Source organism: Falco naumanni, chromosome 2 (assembly GCF_017639655.2).
Source record: "Falco naumanni isolate bFalNau1 chromosome 2, bFalNau1.pat, whole genome shotgun sequence".
NCBI classification, from domain to species: Eukaryota; Metazoa; Chordata; class Aves; order Falconiformes; family Falconidae; genus Falco; species Falco naumanni.
Window position 1 is genome coordinate 107,892,454 of NC_054055.1, and position 15,995 is coordinate 107,908,448.

Here is a 15,995-nt window from a genome sequence, read left to right on the forward strand (position 1 = left end):
TTTGGTGGGAGCACCAGCACACAAGGCTACACATACTTTACGATTCTGCATTATAGAATCTGCTACAAAATATCTACCCCTGTCAAAAAAATATGTTCAAGAGTCTAGATGATTTAATTTTTAAAAATACGTAATGTGTTCCCTAACTCTTTTTCGTCACCAAGACATCTTAGTAGCCCTTACCCCCCAAGTAGCTCTGTGCATTCTTGGTATGTTTATTTGCATAGTTATGTTGAAAAAATGATCAAGTAATTTGTGTGGCTGAAATACTTTTTCCCCCCTGCTTCCAGAGGGTTACTTTTTCAGCCAGATCTCTTCTTTTACTTAAGCTGAGACACAGGAGCTACAATGACAAAGCAGAAATAAGAGACCAAAGCAAAGGCTGCTTAACTATTGCTGCTGTGTATGTGTAGCACAGTCTTAGACAAAACTGTATGCATGCTCATGTATATATTTATGTCTGTCTGTGTAGGTATGTGTATATGCATGTCTGTATGTATACACTTGCATACACACAACTCAGTATAAAGCATTAAACCAATTCTAAACCAATTTCCCAGCCCCCCTAGTTCTAACATCCACACTGTAACAGACCTTTACCTCAATAGCAGCGTTAATTCTTCAGGGTCACCTTCTTCCCACTGTTTTTCCTCTATTCCCAACCTTCATAGTTTCGCAAGTAACTCGACAGGTTTGTCATCAAACTTTACAAAGTTGCCGATAAAATCCAAGGGAAACAAAAATAATTATACAATGCTTTATCCACATATTAAAAAGTAAAACAAACAAACAAACAAAAACAAACAAACAAAAAAACCAAACATCCAAACGTTTTGTCTGTGAGAATAAGGAAAAAATGTTGGAAGGTTCCTGTTCAGGTCAGCACGTTTACAAAATATCTGGCAATGTCATCCTGACCTCTACTGGAAACCCCAAGTATCTGCAGGATAAAATCGTGGAACATCACTCAACGCAGAGCAACACATCATTCAGGGATGTAACAAGTATTTCCCCGCATCTTATCAACATTAATTACGAGACACTACAGGGAATAGTAGTGGAGAGTTCCAATACCACCAGCAACTAAAAAAAAAAATAATATTTAACAATGTTCCAATATGGTCACTTCTACAGCTACATACAGGATTTAATAGATGCACTCACTTTTAATCTGATCATTTATCTGTATTAATTTTTGCATGTCCATTAAAGTAATGGAAATATACAGAACTATGAATTAAAGTTGCAACAGGTACAAACGTTTACATCATATCATAAGCTCCTAAAGCCCTTAGTATTTAGCAGATTAATCGGAAATTCAGTGACATTCAGAAGGCAAGAAAATTACATTCTGCTCAAATCTCAGGTACTTATAAATGAACAATTAACCCTTTAAGGTTTGTACCAGAAAACACAAGCACAATTCAGCTATGACAAGACCTGGAAGAGGTTAGAAAACTCACAGCCTGTAAACTGCGATTGCAATTTGTAGTTCCGCATTTCAACACAACTGTACCATTTACTAACACATTGAAAGTGACATCAAACCTTTTGGAATGGTTGTACTTAGGCTCATTACTTTTCTCAGTACATAAAAGTTATATAATAAGCTTGTGAGAGGCTCATAAAACTGTTCTGTTTGGAGCAATTTTGGTGTTTGCTACTGCAGTTGTTAAAGATGAGCCAAATTTAGAATTGCTCTACTCCGCTTGTACCAGATATGTAGAAAGCTGAAGCTCACCATCCCAGCTAGGGCTTCTCTTGCAAAATCAGTAAATACTAGGTGAGATCTCAGCTGCTGCAAACCACTGTAGCTCCAGAAACACATATGAAAAGACATATGCTCCCCAGCGTTTACAGTTTTTGCATTTAGGAACCATCTTTGCCTCTGCTGAATTCACATAGCTTTTTTTGGATAAAACAATAAGGAACTTTATTTTAGTAAGTGTTTCTTAAGACACTCTTATCAGGACCACTTACAGTGGCTTTCCAGACCATAGCCTTCTCACAGTTCAACCCTGGCTGGCAACCAAGCACCACACAGCAGCTTGCTCACTCCCCCTCACCCAGAGGGATGGGCAGGAGAATCAGAAAGGAATGTAAAACTCAGAGGTTGAGATAAGAACAACTTAACAGGTAAAGCAAAAGCTGCACACGCAAGCAAAGCAAAACAGGGAATTCATTCCTCACTTCTCCTGGGCAGGCAGGAGTTCAGCCATCCCCAGGAGAGCAGGGATCCAGCACATGTAACAGTTACTTGGGAAGACAAATGCCGCAATGCCAAATGTCCTCCTCTTCCTCCTTCTTCCCCCAGTTTATATACCCAGCATGACGCCCCATGGTATGGAATATCCCCTTGGCCAGTTCAGGTCACCTGTCCTGGCTGTGTCCCCTCCCAGTTCCCCGTGCCCCCCCAGCCCTGTCCCTGGCAGGGCCTGAGAACCTGAGAAGTCCTTGACTCAGTATGAACATCACCCAGCACCAACCAACCCCATCCGTGTGCCATCAGCATTGCTCTCACATCACACCCAAAACACAGCCCTGCACCGGCTGCTGAGAAGAAAATTAACTCTGTCCCAGTCAAAACCAGGATAACCCTCCTTTAAATCGTTGCCCTGAACACAGGCAAAAGTAAAGGTAGCTGAATGTGAGGAACAGCAAAGGGAAGATTCAGTAGGACTGAAACACAAACTAAGCCGCTGACACCAGTGTCCCAAACTGCACGGGGAAGTGTGTGTTCCACATACTATTAATCAAAGCCACCTGAAGCCATCTTGGCTATGCAACAACACAAAGCCTTGGTACAGCAAAGTGCATAGTCAGAAAAACTAGAATTTGGCCTGCTGCAGTGAAGCTGAAGGCACCAAAGCTTCAGCCGAGATCGAGAACCTTTCTGCATAGGGGCATTTGGCAAGAATAGCATTCAAAACAGCGTTATTTTAAGAGAACAGAATGACTGGATGTAACCTAATATTTAAATGGCAGACATTTGGAGGAGCACATATCAGTGCATAACCAAACGCTGCATATTCTCAAGGCAAATCTAGCACTATGAAGGCTGAACTGGCAGTGGGGGAATATCGCTCCTGCCATTACAAGTTACAGAGCATCTCATGTGCCCACTTCCTTCTTACATAACATAATGTGATAAATCTGCTTGACATAAATCAGTTGTGGAAAAACACAAGCTTACTAAATGCATTTTTAAATCAAGGGCAGGATTCTCCCTCAGTACTAGATCAAAAGCTCAAGTTATATTTAAGCTCTAATGAGAAGCAGCCTTATTTATTGGTGGTTGGGGCACAGGGCCAAGAAAGCTTCTGTGTTCCAACCCTGCAGCATGCCAAATACTTTACAGTTTTGGACAAGTCTGTGACTCCATTTCTCCATCACATAACCAGGGATTATAGTATTTGGTTACCTCATAATGGCCTTAGGAGAATATATACAGTCCTTCTGTGTTGTATTTAATAAACTCCTACCCTACAGGATCTGTAATCTAAATCTAAAAGTTTTCAGATCTAATTGAAAAGAAAGCACGAGAAAAGATGTGAAATAGGAAAAATAAAGTGATTATTACATTAGAATAATGCAATTTCAGTTCTGATGGTTTACTATAAAAACAGCAGTAAGGGAGGGTCAAAGACCCTTTTTTCTCTAATCAGCACATTGTTTAGCAATGGGGGGAAAACAAAGAACCGCCCAAATGACAGGCAACAAAAAAAGTGAGTTACCCTTGATTCTTTCTGTATCTGTAAGTTTCATCCACAACAGCTATTTTTTACAGCAAATTATACCTTCAGCAACCCACAATAAGGTTCAATGCCACTGACAATATGGCTTGGTCTGTATGCCCCTCCCCCTTGTGCTCCAGAGGGAGTGATTTTTGTAGGAACCCACTGGGAAACAACAACAAAGCCAAATATCTGCCTGGGAGAGAAGTAGCATAGGCACTGTGGCTGTGGTTCTCTGTGGAGCCACTAGCCACTCCAGAGGGCACAATGAACAGGTATTACTGCCAAGAGGAGGAGAACATGTCCAGGAGCAGCTCTGTGTACTGCACCACAGGCTTGAGCGACACACACCTGATGTGCAGCTCATACGCATCCACAGATCCACAGCCAGCGTCCCTGCAGTGCACATGTACGCACATTGCCTCTGGCCCCAAAAGCAATAAAGCCTCCAGCCAAGAACACAAGCATGGGCTCAGTCTCGCTTTTCTCTCAACCTGCTGCCGATCCAGGTGAGAAGAGAGGCTTTTCACCCTATGCTACATACAAGGTGACTTAAGAGCAAAGCGTGCCTTTTTCAAAGGACTTGCGTGGTGATGCGCTAAGGACACACCCGGCAGCTGGGGAGGCGGGAGATGTGGGAGGCATGTACAGTGTGAGCCAACCACACAAGTTACGCTCAGGCACAAGATTTCTTAAGGAGTATAAACAGGTGCTAAATCCATATGCTTTTAATAACAAACATGTTTATGATGGTGCTTTTCACACTTTATTAATTGAAGTCTATCCAAGCACCCCCATGACTGGCATTCCAGTATCCTTATAAAAAGAGGGACCACCTCTTATGGTGAAGTCTTCATGCGCCTTTTCAGGCTTTGAGAGTCAAAGAATCTCAAGAATCTACGACAGTTAAATTTTACTGCATGCAGCACAGTAAGAGAATAAGAAAGGAAGAAAAGTTTAACTTTCAAGTCCGAGTATTTGTAGTATTTACATTTTAGAAAATAAACCAACTTTTCCCACATTCTTCATTAATTTTTATACTCAATGCCACTTCACAGTCACATTATCTGGAATCAAAAAAGAGGTAAGGCTCAGACTTTTCTAAAGAGACCTTTGAACTTGCTGCAGCATGTATGAACTCAGCTCTTCAGGTGTCATCTAGAAAGTAGATGTATTTTCACAAAACCTCAGTGACATAAAATAGAAGTGACCTAGCAGAATAAGGGAAGACTTTGAGTTTCAACAGTTGTAAGATCTTTTGATCTAAATTCTGTTTAATTCTTCAGAGCAGGTGTAGAGAGAAAACATAGCTGCATATCTAGATTCAGAAGTCCTAGCATGAACTATAATATCTTATTTTATCAGAGTAAATAGGAAAAAAATTGGAATAGAGAAGTTAAAGCAAGCACACCATCCACATTTTTAGTTTTGACTCTTTTTACCTCTTTATTATAACACAAGACATTTTAAGACATTTAACAAACCTGCAGAATCTTGAGTGCATCTTCTACTGTAAAAAATCCCAAACCATCACCAACGAACAACTATTTCTTGAACCGAAACAGTTACTCCAGCGCAGAACAGCAACAGGGTTTCCAAAGATGTAAATATTGAGTTTTCTTGCAAGTCATCGTTGCTTATAGGCAAAAGTTTTAAACTACGGACATTTGTGTTGTCTACCAACAAGAAGCTAAAATTAACTTGTAGTTTGAAAGGTGCTTGACCAACAGGGTCAGTCTTTATTTACTTTGGCCTACTGATATTTAAGATGAGAGAAAAACATGCAATGATGACAAAAACGTGTTATAGTTTAGAAAATGATTGTTTTTAGAACTATTCTAATCTTCCAAGTTGCTTATCCCCAAAACTATTTTCAACTTTAACTTTATTCCATTTCTGAAAATTTACAAATGCAATGGAAGTGTTTAATAAGTAGTAAGTGATAAGAAGGAAAAGAAGTGATGGGCAAGGGACACATTACTAGAAGAAGTTCAAAAAGTTTGGAGACTGTGTTTCATCAGTCTCTTTATAAATGTGATGAAACCAACTTGCTTGCACAAGGGTATTGTGAATAAAAGATTCTCACAGTCTGCAAGATAAAAATTCTACAGAAGCAAAGGTCATAATAGTGAACATACAAGGAAAAGAAAAGATTATTAAGAGGTAATGCATCTCTTTGTCTATACAGAACATAAATAAAATTCCTGCTACAAGTTACGATTTTGACATGAAAGTTCTTCCCACTATTGTGCCCAAATGCCTATTTAATGGCAAAGAGACTAACAAAGACTTTTGAGGTTGAACAAACATTTCATTCAAAGTCATGCTTTTTATTTCCAAGGATGAGGTTTTTTTGGTTCTAGGGTGGTTTTGTTGGGTTTTTTTTTTCTTTTGCAACAATAACATTTGAGAAAGATACAGATAAATATTCTAAACAGATCAGCTTAATGAAAGAGCAGTACTTATACTTTGTATACAAGTGACAACCAACTTAGAAAAAAAGAATAGCATATCGTATATATCTGTTGTGGTTTAACCCTGGCCATCAACCAAGCCTCATGCAGTCACTCACTCACTCCCCCCGCAATGGGATGGAGGAGAGGATCGGAAGAATAAAAGTGAGAAAACTTGTGGGTTGAGATAAAGACAGATTAACAAGTAAAGCAGAAGTTGCACATGCAGGCAAAGCAAAACAAGGAATTAATTTACTACCTTCCATGGGCAGGCAGGTGTCCAGCCACCCCCAAGAGAGCAGGGCTCCATCACGTATAACGGTTACTTGGGAAGACAAATGCCGCAATGCCAAATGCCTCACCCACCCACCCACCCCCCGCCCCCTTCCTTCTTCTTCCCCCAGGTTATATACTCAGCGTGACATCCCATGGTATGGAATATCCCCTTGGCCAGTTCAGGTCACCTGTCCTGGCTGTGTCCACTCCCAGTTCCCCATGCCCCCCCAGCCCTCTCGCTGGCAGGGCCTGAGAAACTGAGAAGTCCTTGACTTGGTATAAACATGGCTTAGCAACAACCAAATCCATCAGTGTGACATCAACACTGTTCTCCCAGCAAATCCAAAACACAGCCCTGCACCAGCTACTAAGAAGAAAATTAACTCCATCCCAGCTGAAACCAGGACAATGTCATACTTAAATAGGAAAATTTTCTTTCAGGTTAAAACAATGAGACCCAAAGCTAGAAGCCAAACCACAGTTCTTTATGTACCAGCTACTAAAATAAGATGATGGTTATGTCCTAGAGTGACCCTTTACTGGTAGGACTCCCAAGCCGAACAAAAATTTTCCAACAATTCACTGATCATGCTATGGATTTAAACCACACATATAACCTGGTGAAAACAGAGAAGAGACCCCTTAAACTCTACACTGAAGGTCAATGAGATTCTTCCCACCCCTGCCAAAGATTTCTTATGTTATCTTTGTTTAATCAACCAGAAGCAGATTTCCCACTATCCAGAATTCAAAATCCTCAGCCTGTATCTTCCAAATATTGAGTGTCCATTTGGTGAGTGAAAGACAGAAAGACGTCCACAGGCAGCCTACTGCCATGGGGACACTTAAAGTTTGATTGTTCAGCACCTGAAATTGTAAACTTTTAAATATCTAAAATCCTTGTGTTGCTGTCATGAAAATTTTATCCCTAATACATATTTTTGCACTTCTTTTATTGCCTCTGCAAAACAAACAATACTTTTTTTTTCACCCCTCAAATAAAGTCTTGTGTAATTAGATTATAAGAGGCTCGAGTTTTGTGTCTTTTCACACATCTAGAAACTGAGACAGCAGAACCATAATTCTGGCTGGAGCTTTTAAACACAACAATAAAAACCCTCCAGTCCTTTCTATATATTATTTTTTTCTTAACAGTCAGTTACTAGATACAAAGGGAATTATGTAAGGCATATAATAAACCAGAATGTTTTGACAGTGGAAACTGATAAATTGTTTCAGTCTCAGCACAAAAGATGAATAATTCCTAACTGGTTACAGAGTATAGGCTATTGACAGAAATGTTCTCTATCAATTTAACTGCATTTTAGAGGACAACAAAAGGCTTTCTAAATACAGCTGTATGTTCTTTCAGAAAAAATGTGTGATAACGAAATGTTACAATATTTGCCAATTGTGACTTGGTGACAAAAAGCTACATGTCAATGACTATGTTGTTGAGACTGGAAAAAAATACAACCTCTGAGCTTGCACAGTGTTTCTCGGCCCAAGGATACACAGGAGCAAACACAGACCTCCAGCCTAGTAACACACTTCGGGCAAACCTGAAATGCTGTGAGGCTTTCAAAGCCATTGACTTTGCAGGCTGGTTTAGACCACTTTCGTAGCTCCAGTTTAAACACTGAAGGTCAATAGGTCCAATCATGAAATAAATCAGTGTGAACTTCAGTACAGATGACTGGACAGAGCCTATAATTAGCTGTAAGGACATTCAGGGTAAGCACAAAACGGTCCTAAGAGCAAATCTGCAGGCAACCTAAAGCTGACAATGCTTACAGTTTCAAGTGCACAGACTTGCCTGTTATTTCTGTAGAATGCTATTACACAGGTACTAGTCCCTTTTCTGGATGTGTTCTATTTACAAATCTGCTATTCTATTTACAGCATCTGTCTCCTCCTCAGGAGGAGTCAGGACAGGGAGCTTCTAAAGAAATGCAGTTCTGATTGTAGAACTCAACTGAAGGATAACAACCCAAACTTTCTAAGCTTTCCATAAAAATAAAAAGCGGAAAATCATATGTCAGAATCATAGTGATACCTTACCCCAAGTTTTGCAACTATGTGAAAAAAAAAAAAAAAATAACAGCAGGTGCATCATCACCAGGCTGTTCATTTTTTTCTTAAAGCTGTATCTCCTTCTCACAACTTCCCACATAAATCCCATAAAAGCAACAGATTCGTTTTTGCTTCATCGTTATCACTCTTCCTTTTGCTCTCCTACAACAGCTTTACTCAAGGAAATATCAGTCAAGATACTACCTTTCAAAACATATTTCCATGTCTGAATTTGAATACTCAGAAGTAGAGGTCTGCCAAAAATGAATCCTTAATACATACACATAATTCTGAGCAGTGAAACTACCAAACCTGAAATTAAAGGCAAGCTCTGGAAGAAAACAGGTCTTTTTGAACACTCAGATGCATCAATTTGCAGACCATTCTGATCATCTTCTGGAGGTTGAGCACACTTTCACTCATAAGTGTTATGAAGTGGGACCTTAAAGCATTTTCAATGGGGCTGAAAGTATATGGGAAGCAAACAGATCAGAGAGCATTGTACAGAGAATGTTAAGAGGGTAAGTTGCATTCATGTCACAAAGCATTTTCACTTTTATCAAGGAATCTAAGCTGTAGGCTTTTTGCTGTCACTAAAATATAGAATTTTTCCTGAACTTCACATTTGAAGAACACAATGTTTAAAAAGCACATTAAAACCAGCATCAGCAGCCACTACAATTTGGGTTTTTTTGAATCTGAGGGAAGGGGGTAAGAGCATCTATTACAGATCACATAAACCATATGAAAAAAAACACCATATCACCAGATAGGGACTTTATTCAATAAAATTCACATCTACACGCTGAGATAAGTCTTATTTAAATTGTGTGGAGCCACAGAAGCAAGGCTCGATTTGATAAATTAAAGTTGGATCTTACCGCTGTGCAGCTTGCGCTAGTCCCTCCTTTCCCACTTGCCCCTTTGGTCCCTGGAGAACAGAATGAACTCATTTTATTTACAGTATAAATTGTCCTCCTACTGAGAAGGACAACATTGAACCTCTCAGCAGAGCAAGTTCATTACATTATTTATAGTCCAATTTTAATAATTTAATTTTTCATAACCCACTGAGAAAAAAATTAACTAAAAAGACAAGCAGCTTAATTGTCCCAATTTTTCCTTCTGCACATTCTGGAGGGAAATCCCCTGGAGTTTACCATCTCAGGAAGAAAAAGCTAATGCTCCCCCCAAAGAGAAGAACTTGTGTGGAGGCTATCTTAAGAGTATGATGTTATACCCCTACAATACTCAGACTGCTTTCAATGCTTTCTGAATTGCTAAGGAAAAAATAAAACTCACTTCATCCAGGTAGCTCTAAAATACATGCACATACTTTTTTAGACAGCGGATAATTTGTTGTTACAGGGGCAGAGTTATGAAATCAAGTCTCTTGTGAAGAGCCACCTTTTACGTAACTAAATCAAATCCTCAGTTGATCATCCACAAAAAGGAGCGAAGATCCCTATTCAATCTTTAGGGCAGCATTTTCATTTTCTCCTTCTTTTGTTTTTATAATAAGCCACAGTGTCTTTTTCTGCAGAAGAGAGTAGTAATACCAACCCTATTTTACACATAATGCAAAAGCTCCAAAACACATCTATTGAAGCTTGCACAGAAATGCTTGTCTCAATCATTGTGTAATAATAATTTTAAATAATACAGACTAAAAACTGCTGAGCAACCCTTTACAGAGCAAGGAAATGCCAGAGAAGCTTCCAGTAAATGATGCAAGAAACAAACAGTTAACCAGTTTGTCTACATTTAAACAAGAATAGCCTTTCCTTTCTTATGTCTCTGCCTCAGTTATAAACCTAGTTTTAAACCCAAATGGAGTATTTTAGACTAAACTAAAACACACCTGATTTATGAAACACAGTTTAAGCTACATCATCTTGAACAGGCCAGCATTAAAATATCTAATGGTGACTGGTTCATGTCATTTACATTTTCCCCTCTGAGGGGAATAAAGATTTACAGGGCTTCATTTGAGTGCTGACTTTGAATACAGAAACAACTGAAACCCTTTCAACACAACAATGCTGGTCGCAACGGCTTGCAGTATATACAACATTTACAATTACTAATGACTGATTATCTACTAATTAAATATAAGTGGTATTGCACCCTAACCAATGGCTTTATTGGGATACAACATTTCTTTATTCTAAATGGTAATTACTGCAAAGCATAACTTAAGGCTAGATCTACAAACAATACGTGAAATTCATCTGTTTGTGTGGGGAGAAAGCTTTCTCACCGGAGTTACACACTTCAGTATATGATTCAAGACAATCACCTTACTGAGAAGGCGAAGTCTGAATATCAGCGTGTAACTATTTAGAGCTAGGTAAAAGGAGATGTTGAAGAAAAAACCCAGCTCTCTAATCTTGTGTCTCACTTGGATATTAGAAATTCTAATCAGAATTTCAAGAAAGTGCCTTTGCACACTGGGGAGCCAAAGCTGAAGAAAACACAATGAAACATTATGTCTACACTTCTTCCTGTCTGAGTCTCTTCTTGTGGCTTAAGACTTTCTGGCTAATTGGTCCTTAAAGACAGCTAGTCCCTTATCACATGCTTTTTTCCTTTTAATGAGTTTGTAAATTTTCATAAAGTTTTCACTAACAAGTAACACCAGAGAGGGGGCTGTGTTTCATAGTAAAGAGAAGAGTGGTTTCAAAAATGCAAGGAAAATTGTCAGAAGCTTTGGCACAGGTTTACTGTGAATTTTGACATAACTCTCAAAATATTTTGTCTCATTACTTATCAGTCATAAATTCAGTTCTTCATAGGAACTTAATATTTCTCTATCCTAAAAAAGCACAGTGAAGGCAGACATTAGGAAAAGGGCTCAGGCACCTCTGCAGCCTTCCTTCCTACATCATAACACACACAGGAATGCTAAGATTGCAGAGGGATGGGACGGGAGGAGACACTGTCCAACCAGGAAAAGCCTGGGCACAGGAGCCAAAAAGACACAAGGATGAATGGCAAATAAGTTTGTTGAATCTTGTGTAAAAATTGGAGCATTTGATTAAAGAATGCCAAATGAAATAATTCTTCTAACCGTTGTTTTCCAGAGTGGTTCATATTGTACTGAACAAAAACCCCAAAAATATATCTGCTTTCAAATAAAACATTTTTATTCTTCCCAAAGTCTTAGCTGGAGCTATTCAGCTTTCTGAACAATTCCCTGATGTAATCTTCCTCACACCAATTGTGAAAAGATCTCTCGCCCATATTAACAACTTCATACTTCGATGGAGTTTTGAAGCAATTCCTTATTTCTTCTACATAAGGGCAAATAACTAAAAATAAGTGTTCCTTGGATAAAATTACATTAAAGCACAATGTACTCAAATGTTTCTCACTTAAGAGATAGAAAAATTTACAAGAAAAGGCAGGAGAGATTGAGAGAAAGAAAAATGAGATTGTAAAAAAGTGTGAAGAACAGCTTATAGAAGGGAAAGCTATGGTTTCCTAAGGAAACAAGAAAACTAAGTGTGTGTGTGTAAATAGCAGAAACCTATATAGGGAAAAGGAAATACAAGAGAAAGAAAGGAGTAGGTTTGTTTTGCTTTTTAAACACACATTGATTCCCCCCTGCCCCCCCCCCCCCCCCGAATGATACTCTAGGCTCACCAGTAATAAACCTATCTTTCTGATAGGTTTACATGCTGGTTTTCTTTTTTTTATCTCAGAACACAAACCCATTAAGATGCCAAAGTAGTCCCAATTCAGTCTGATATGCCAAGACCTTGTCAGTAGTCAGTACAGAGAATTTCTCTGTAGCATATAAAAATAAATATTTATGTCTCTTTGTACCAAATCTGGTTTATGTCATGCTTATAGTTTAACTATTAACATGAGTCTGAAGGATTAATGCAACAGCAAGTTTCCTAACTTACAAAATATCCTATATTTTACACCAGGGTTATACAAAACCCCTCTTCTAAAACAGATACTGACAGAGACTAATAGTAGATGATGTAACTTAATCTCAGAACCTCGGTGATGTCAAACCTCTTGAGCATCATATACAGTTTATGGTACAGTATTACCACAATCCTTCAATGGAATTACAGTTTTGTAACTAATCTCTTCCTATCAGTTACACTACACAGACTGCAAAGCCCTAATACAAAGAGACCATAGGTGTGAATGATTGCACTTGAGTCTTTTCCCCCAACCGTATTTCCAAGCCTGAGATTGATAAATGGCACACCAGTTATAAATGGACAATAGGGTCAGTGGAACTAAAAGCTGAGAGTTCACAGAAGAGTCACAATTCTTAGGAGTTCGGGAAAAGGCCAGAGACTGACGTTGCAATGCTTAATGATAAATTGCCAGGGTTGTTACACTCCAGTTAGAGAAGATCGGTGATGGGCAAATAACCGTGGCAATGTGAATGCTACAGCCTCAGACCATCCAAATAACCTTATTAGTCTGTAAGCTTTATAGTTTTCCTGTACTGGTCTAAACTTTTTCCATGACAGAAACTGAATAGCCACAAATATAATAGCCACAAGAGGCTCTGGCAATAAAGAAATTAATCACATGAATTAAAAATAAATCGATCACATCTACACTAGTCCACATGATGACACCAAAATCTGAGAGGAGAGGGACTTTGTCATTGTGTCTACATACAAGTCATAGCAGACTGAAGGCCAAATCTACTGACAATTTAGGTACCTGAAGTAGGAAAAATTCAGGAACTAGCATTTAGGAACAGAAGTTCAAAAAGCTGACTTAGAAACAAATCTGCACAGACACCTGGAACTGCCTGTGCAACTCAGAAGTGGAAGCTGACAGCATCTTTATATTGTGGAAAGGGTACAATTCTTAGACCATTTTCTCAGGCATTGAAAAAAATGGGTTCTAGACCTCTCTGCTACTCACAATCCTGGTGAGCACCCTGCACACCAGCAGCACTTTCCATCCTGCACTAGTGTACACTCAGGAGATGAGAACTGATGATGGATCTGGAAGGAGTGCCATTCCCACGCAAGAAGGAAAGGTGGTTCCCCGGTACAACTCCAATATTACTTCTATTTTTTCAACAGACATGTAAAAATAGTCACTATAGTAAGGCCTGGAACAAATCTTCTTACTACATAAGATACAGATTCTAGATAAACTAAGTTGGAGAGATTTCCAGACATCTCTAGAAAACATTTCCTGAACAGACTTTCCAAGGCCACATTTCCAGGGTTTGTTCAGAGCTGGAGGCACCAGATTCTCAGAATCTTCTTATGTCATGATCTTATATGGCTGAATTTGCAGGACCAGGGTCTAAAATTGGATCTTAGAAGTGCTCATGTACTGTAATATACAGAAAGATTGGCATTAGGAATTAAATTACACGGATTTTCTAAAACCTTCTCTCCAAAATCAACAAACTTAATCTTTGCTTATTGCTTTTTACTGTGTCTTTGCAATAACAACATCAACAAAATAGTTCTATGTAAAATATTTTTGTTTGAAAATATATAAATGTTTGAATAGTAAAATTAGAAATATATTTGCGAGAAGACTGAGGCAGAACATGAGGAAATTTTACATGGAATAGCTATTCACACTACCTGAAAATATTCTCCAGAGATGTATATCAGTGCCTACAATGAAATTATATAAAAGAGAAATAATTGGCCATCCTCACTTTCATATTATAGACATACATAATGGATTAAATGTGCTAGTAATGCTAAAATAATTTACCTATAAAACGAATAATGAGGCCACAACATTTAAAAGAACTTGCTTACTTTTAAAGACTAGAGTTGCAATGGGAATAAGAAACACTCTTCACAACATACAGAACATTGCTTAATGTTATTTTAAATACCATTATTTGATTTTCCCTATCAAATCACTCCTTACCATGGGACTCACCCCTTATTTTTAGATCTTAACTTAAAAGTAATATAAATGTTCTTGAGTAAAACATCCATAAGGCAGGAAATGGGGAAATTAATTCCCCATCTCACTTACATATACAGACTGAACACAGAGCCTTTATGTGCTCATACAACATTTGCTAAATGAGCGTTCACTCCGTCATTAGAAATACCAAATGGCTAGCTGTTCGGTTTTTCACTACAAAGTCATTACCCTTGGTTCATAAAGTTCCTGGACTACAAATTGCTGGAGGTTAGGAAAATATTCTTGGGAAATATCCCTGTATGCTGATACATTACACATTCTTCCTTAAGGATCTTCTACTGGCAACTCTCAGAGATGTAGCCCCAGGCTATGTGAGGTTGTGTTACAGCCCCACAGGGCTATGCCAATAATACCAGAACTGTAACTAGTCCCAGCATCACAAACACTATACATGCAGTTAACACTGCTTCCTTTGTTCTCATATGTCAGAGAATTGTATTTACTGTACCATTTTTTTCCCCAATATGCTTTGGAAGACATGCTCATCTGGATGTAAGGAACATGCTTTCATCTAGTTGTATATTTTGGCATCTAACAGTATTTAGACGTCACTTTTCCAAATGAGCCTACTTTAGAAAGCAAGCAAGCCTGATTGCTCTACAAATTTCCTGTGTCTTAAAATGTAATTATTTCATTTAATTTTGTTCCAATCACTGGCTCCCCTTCTGAAGCATGCCTGAATACTCACCTGGGCACAGCATGGGCAAATGTTATTTAATCTGATTCCCCCACTGTTTCAAAGCCAGCAGCATGGGCATGGCAAACAAGGAGGCAAGGAGCAGGTAGCAGCAGTTTGATGAGAGGCCTGGAGCGGACAGTGAGGGAATAAAGCAAGGAGGAGGCAATAATGAAAGACAAAGAGAACAAGGCTGAACTTACGTGGATGTCTCCAGACAGATTGATCTAGAATAGGATAGTGGCTGCCATTCACAAAGAGAATGAAAACCACGGAAATAAGAATCCATTGACAGAAATCTACTGTTGGGCAGTCATCCTTTCCTCAGCTGACCACTCTGTAGCTCATTTAGTGGGGACTGCATTCATTTTGTAGAACAGTGAATTTTCAATACACTGTACATGGGGTATCATTTACCTTGTCTATAACCCATTGCTGCCTTTTGCACTTCCCTCCTTTTCCAGTTCCTTCATTATCTACATACCTTCCACAGCAAAGCTGGGATCTCACAGACAGCCTAACTTGCTACACAGCCCTAATTCACTCCTTGCAGGTGATCTGAGCAATGCAACACATGACATTTAGCAAGTATTCTGCCAGTGGCAGAAGGTAAGAGAGAGGCATATGGTCACATGTCTGTTTGACCCCATCAATACTCCAATGGTATTATTGCAGACTGCCCTACAAAGAGAAAACCTGTGGAAGATCAAGATTTAAACAACAAAAGTCACATCAAGACAGAAACCAAGGGCTTTCAAAGTTTGCCGTTTATTCACAATTACGGACCCAGACAGATTCACTTCAGAATACTGCAGCTCTCAGAGCACATCTCCT

General features: G+C 38.8%; 1 long non-coding RNA gene across 1 annotated transcript in view; it reads right to left on the reverse strand.

Annotated features, from left to right (window-relative positions):
* Positions 1 to 716, reverse strand: part of LOC121083028 — a 331,847-nt gene extending 331,131 nt beyond the window's left edge. The window contains exon 1 of the long non-coding RNA XR_005826220.1: positions 601 to 716. This is a non-coding gene — a long non-coding RNA (uncharacterized LOC121083028). The remainder of the gene's footprint in view (positions 1 to 600) is intronic.
* Between the last annotated feature and the right edge of the window lie 15,279 nt (positions 717 to 15,995).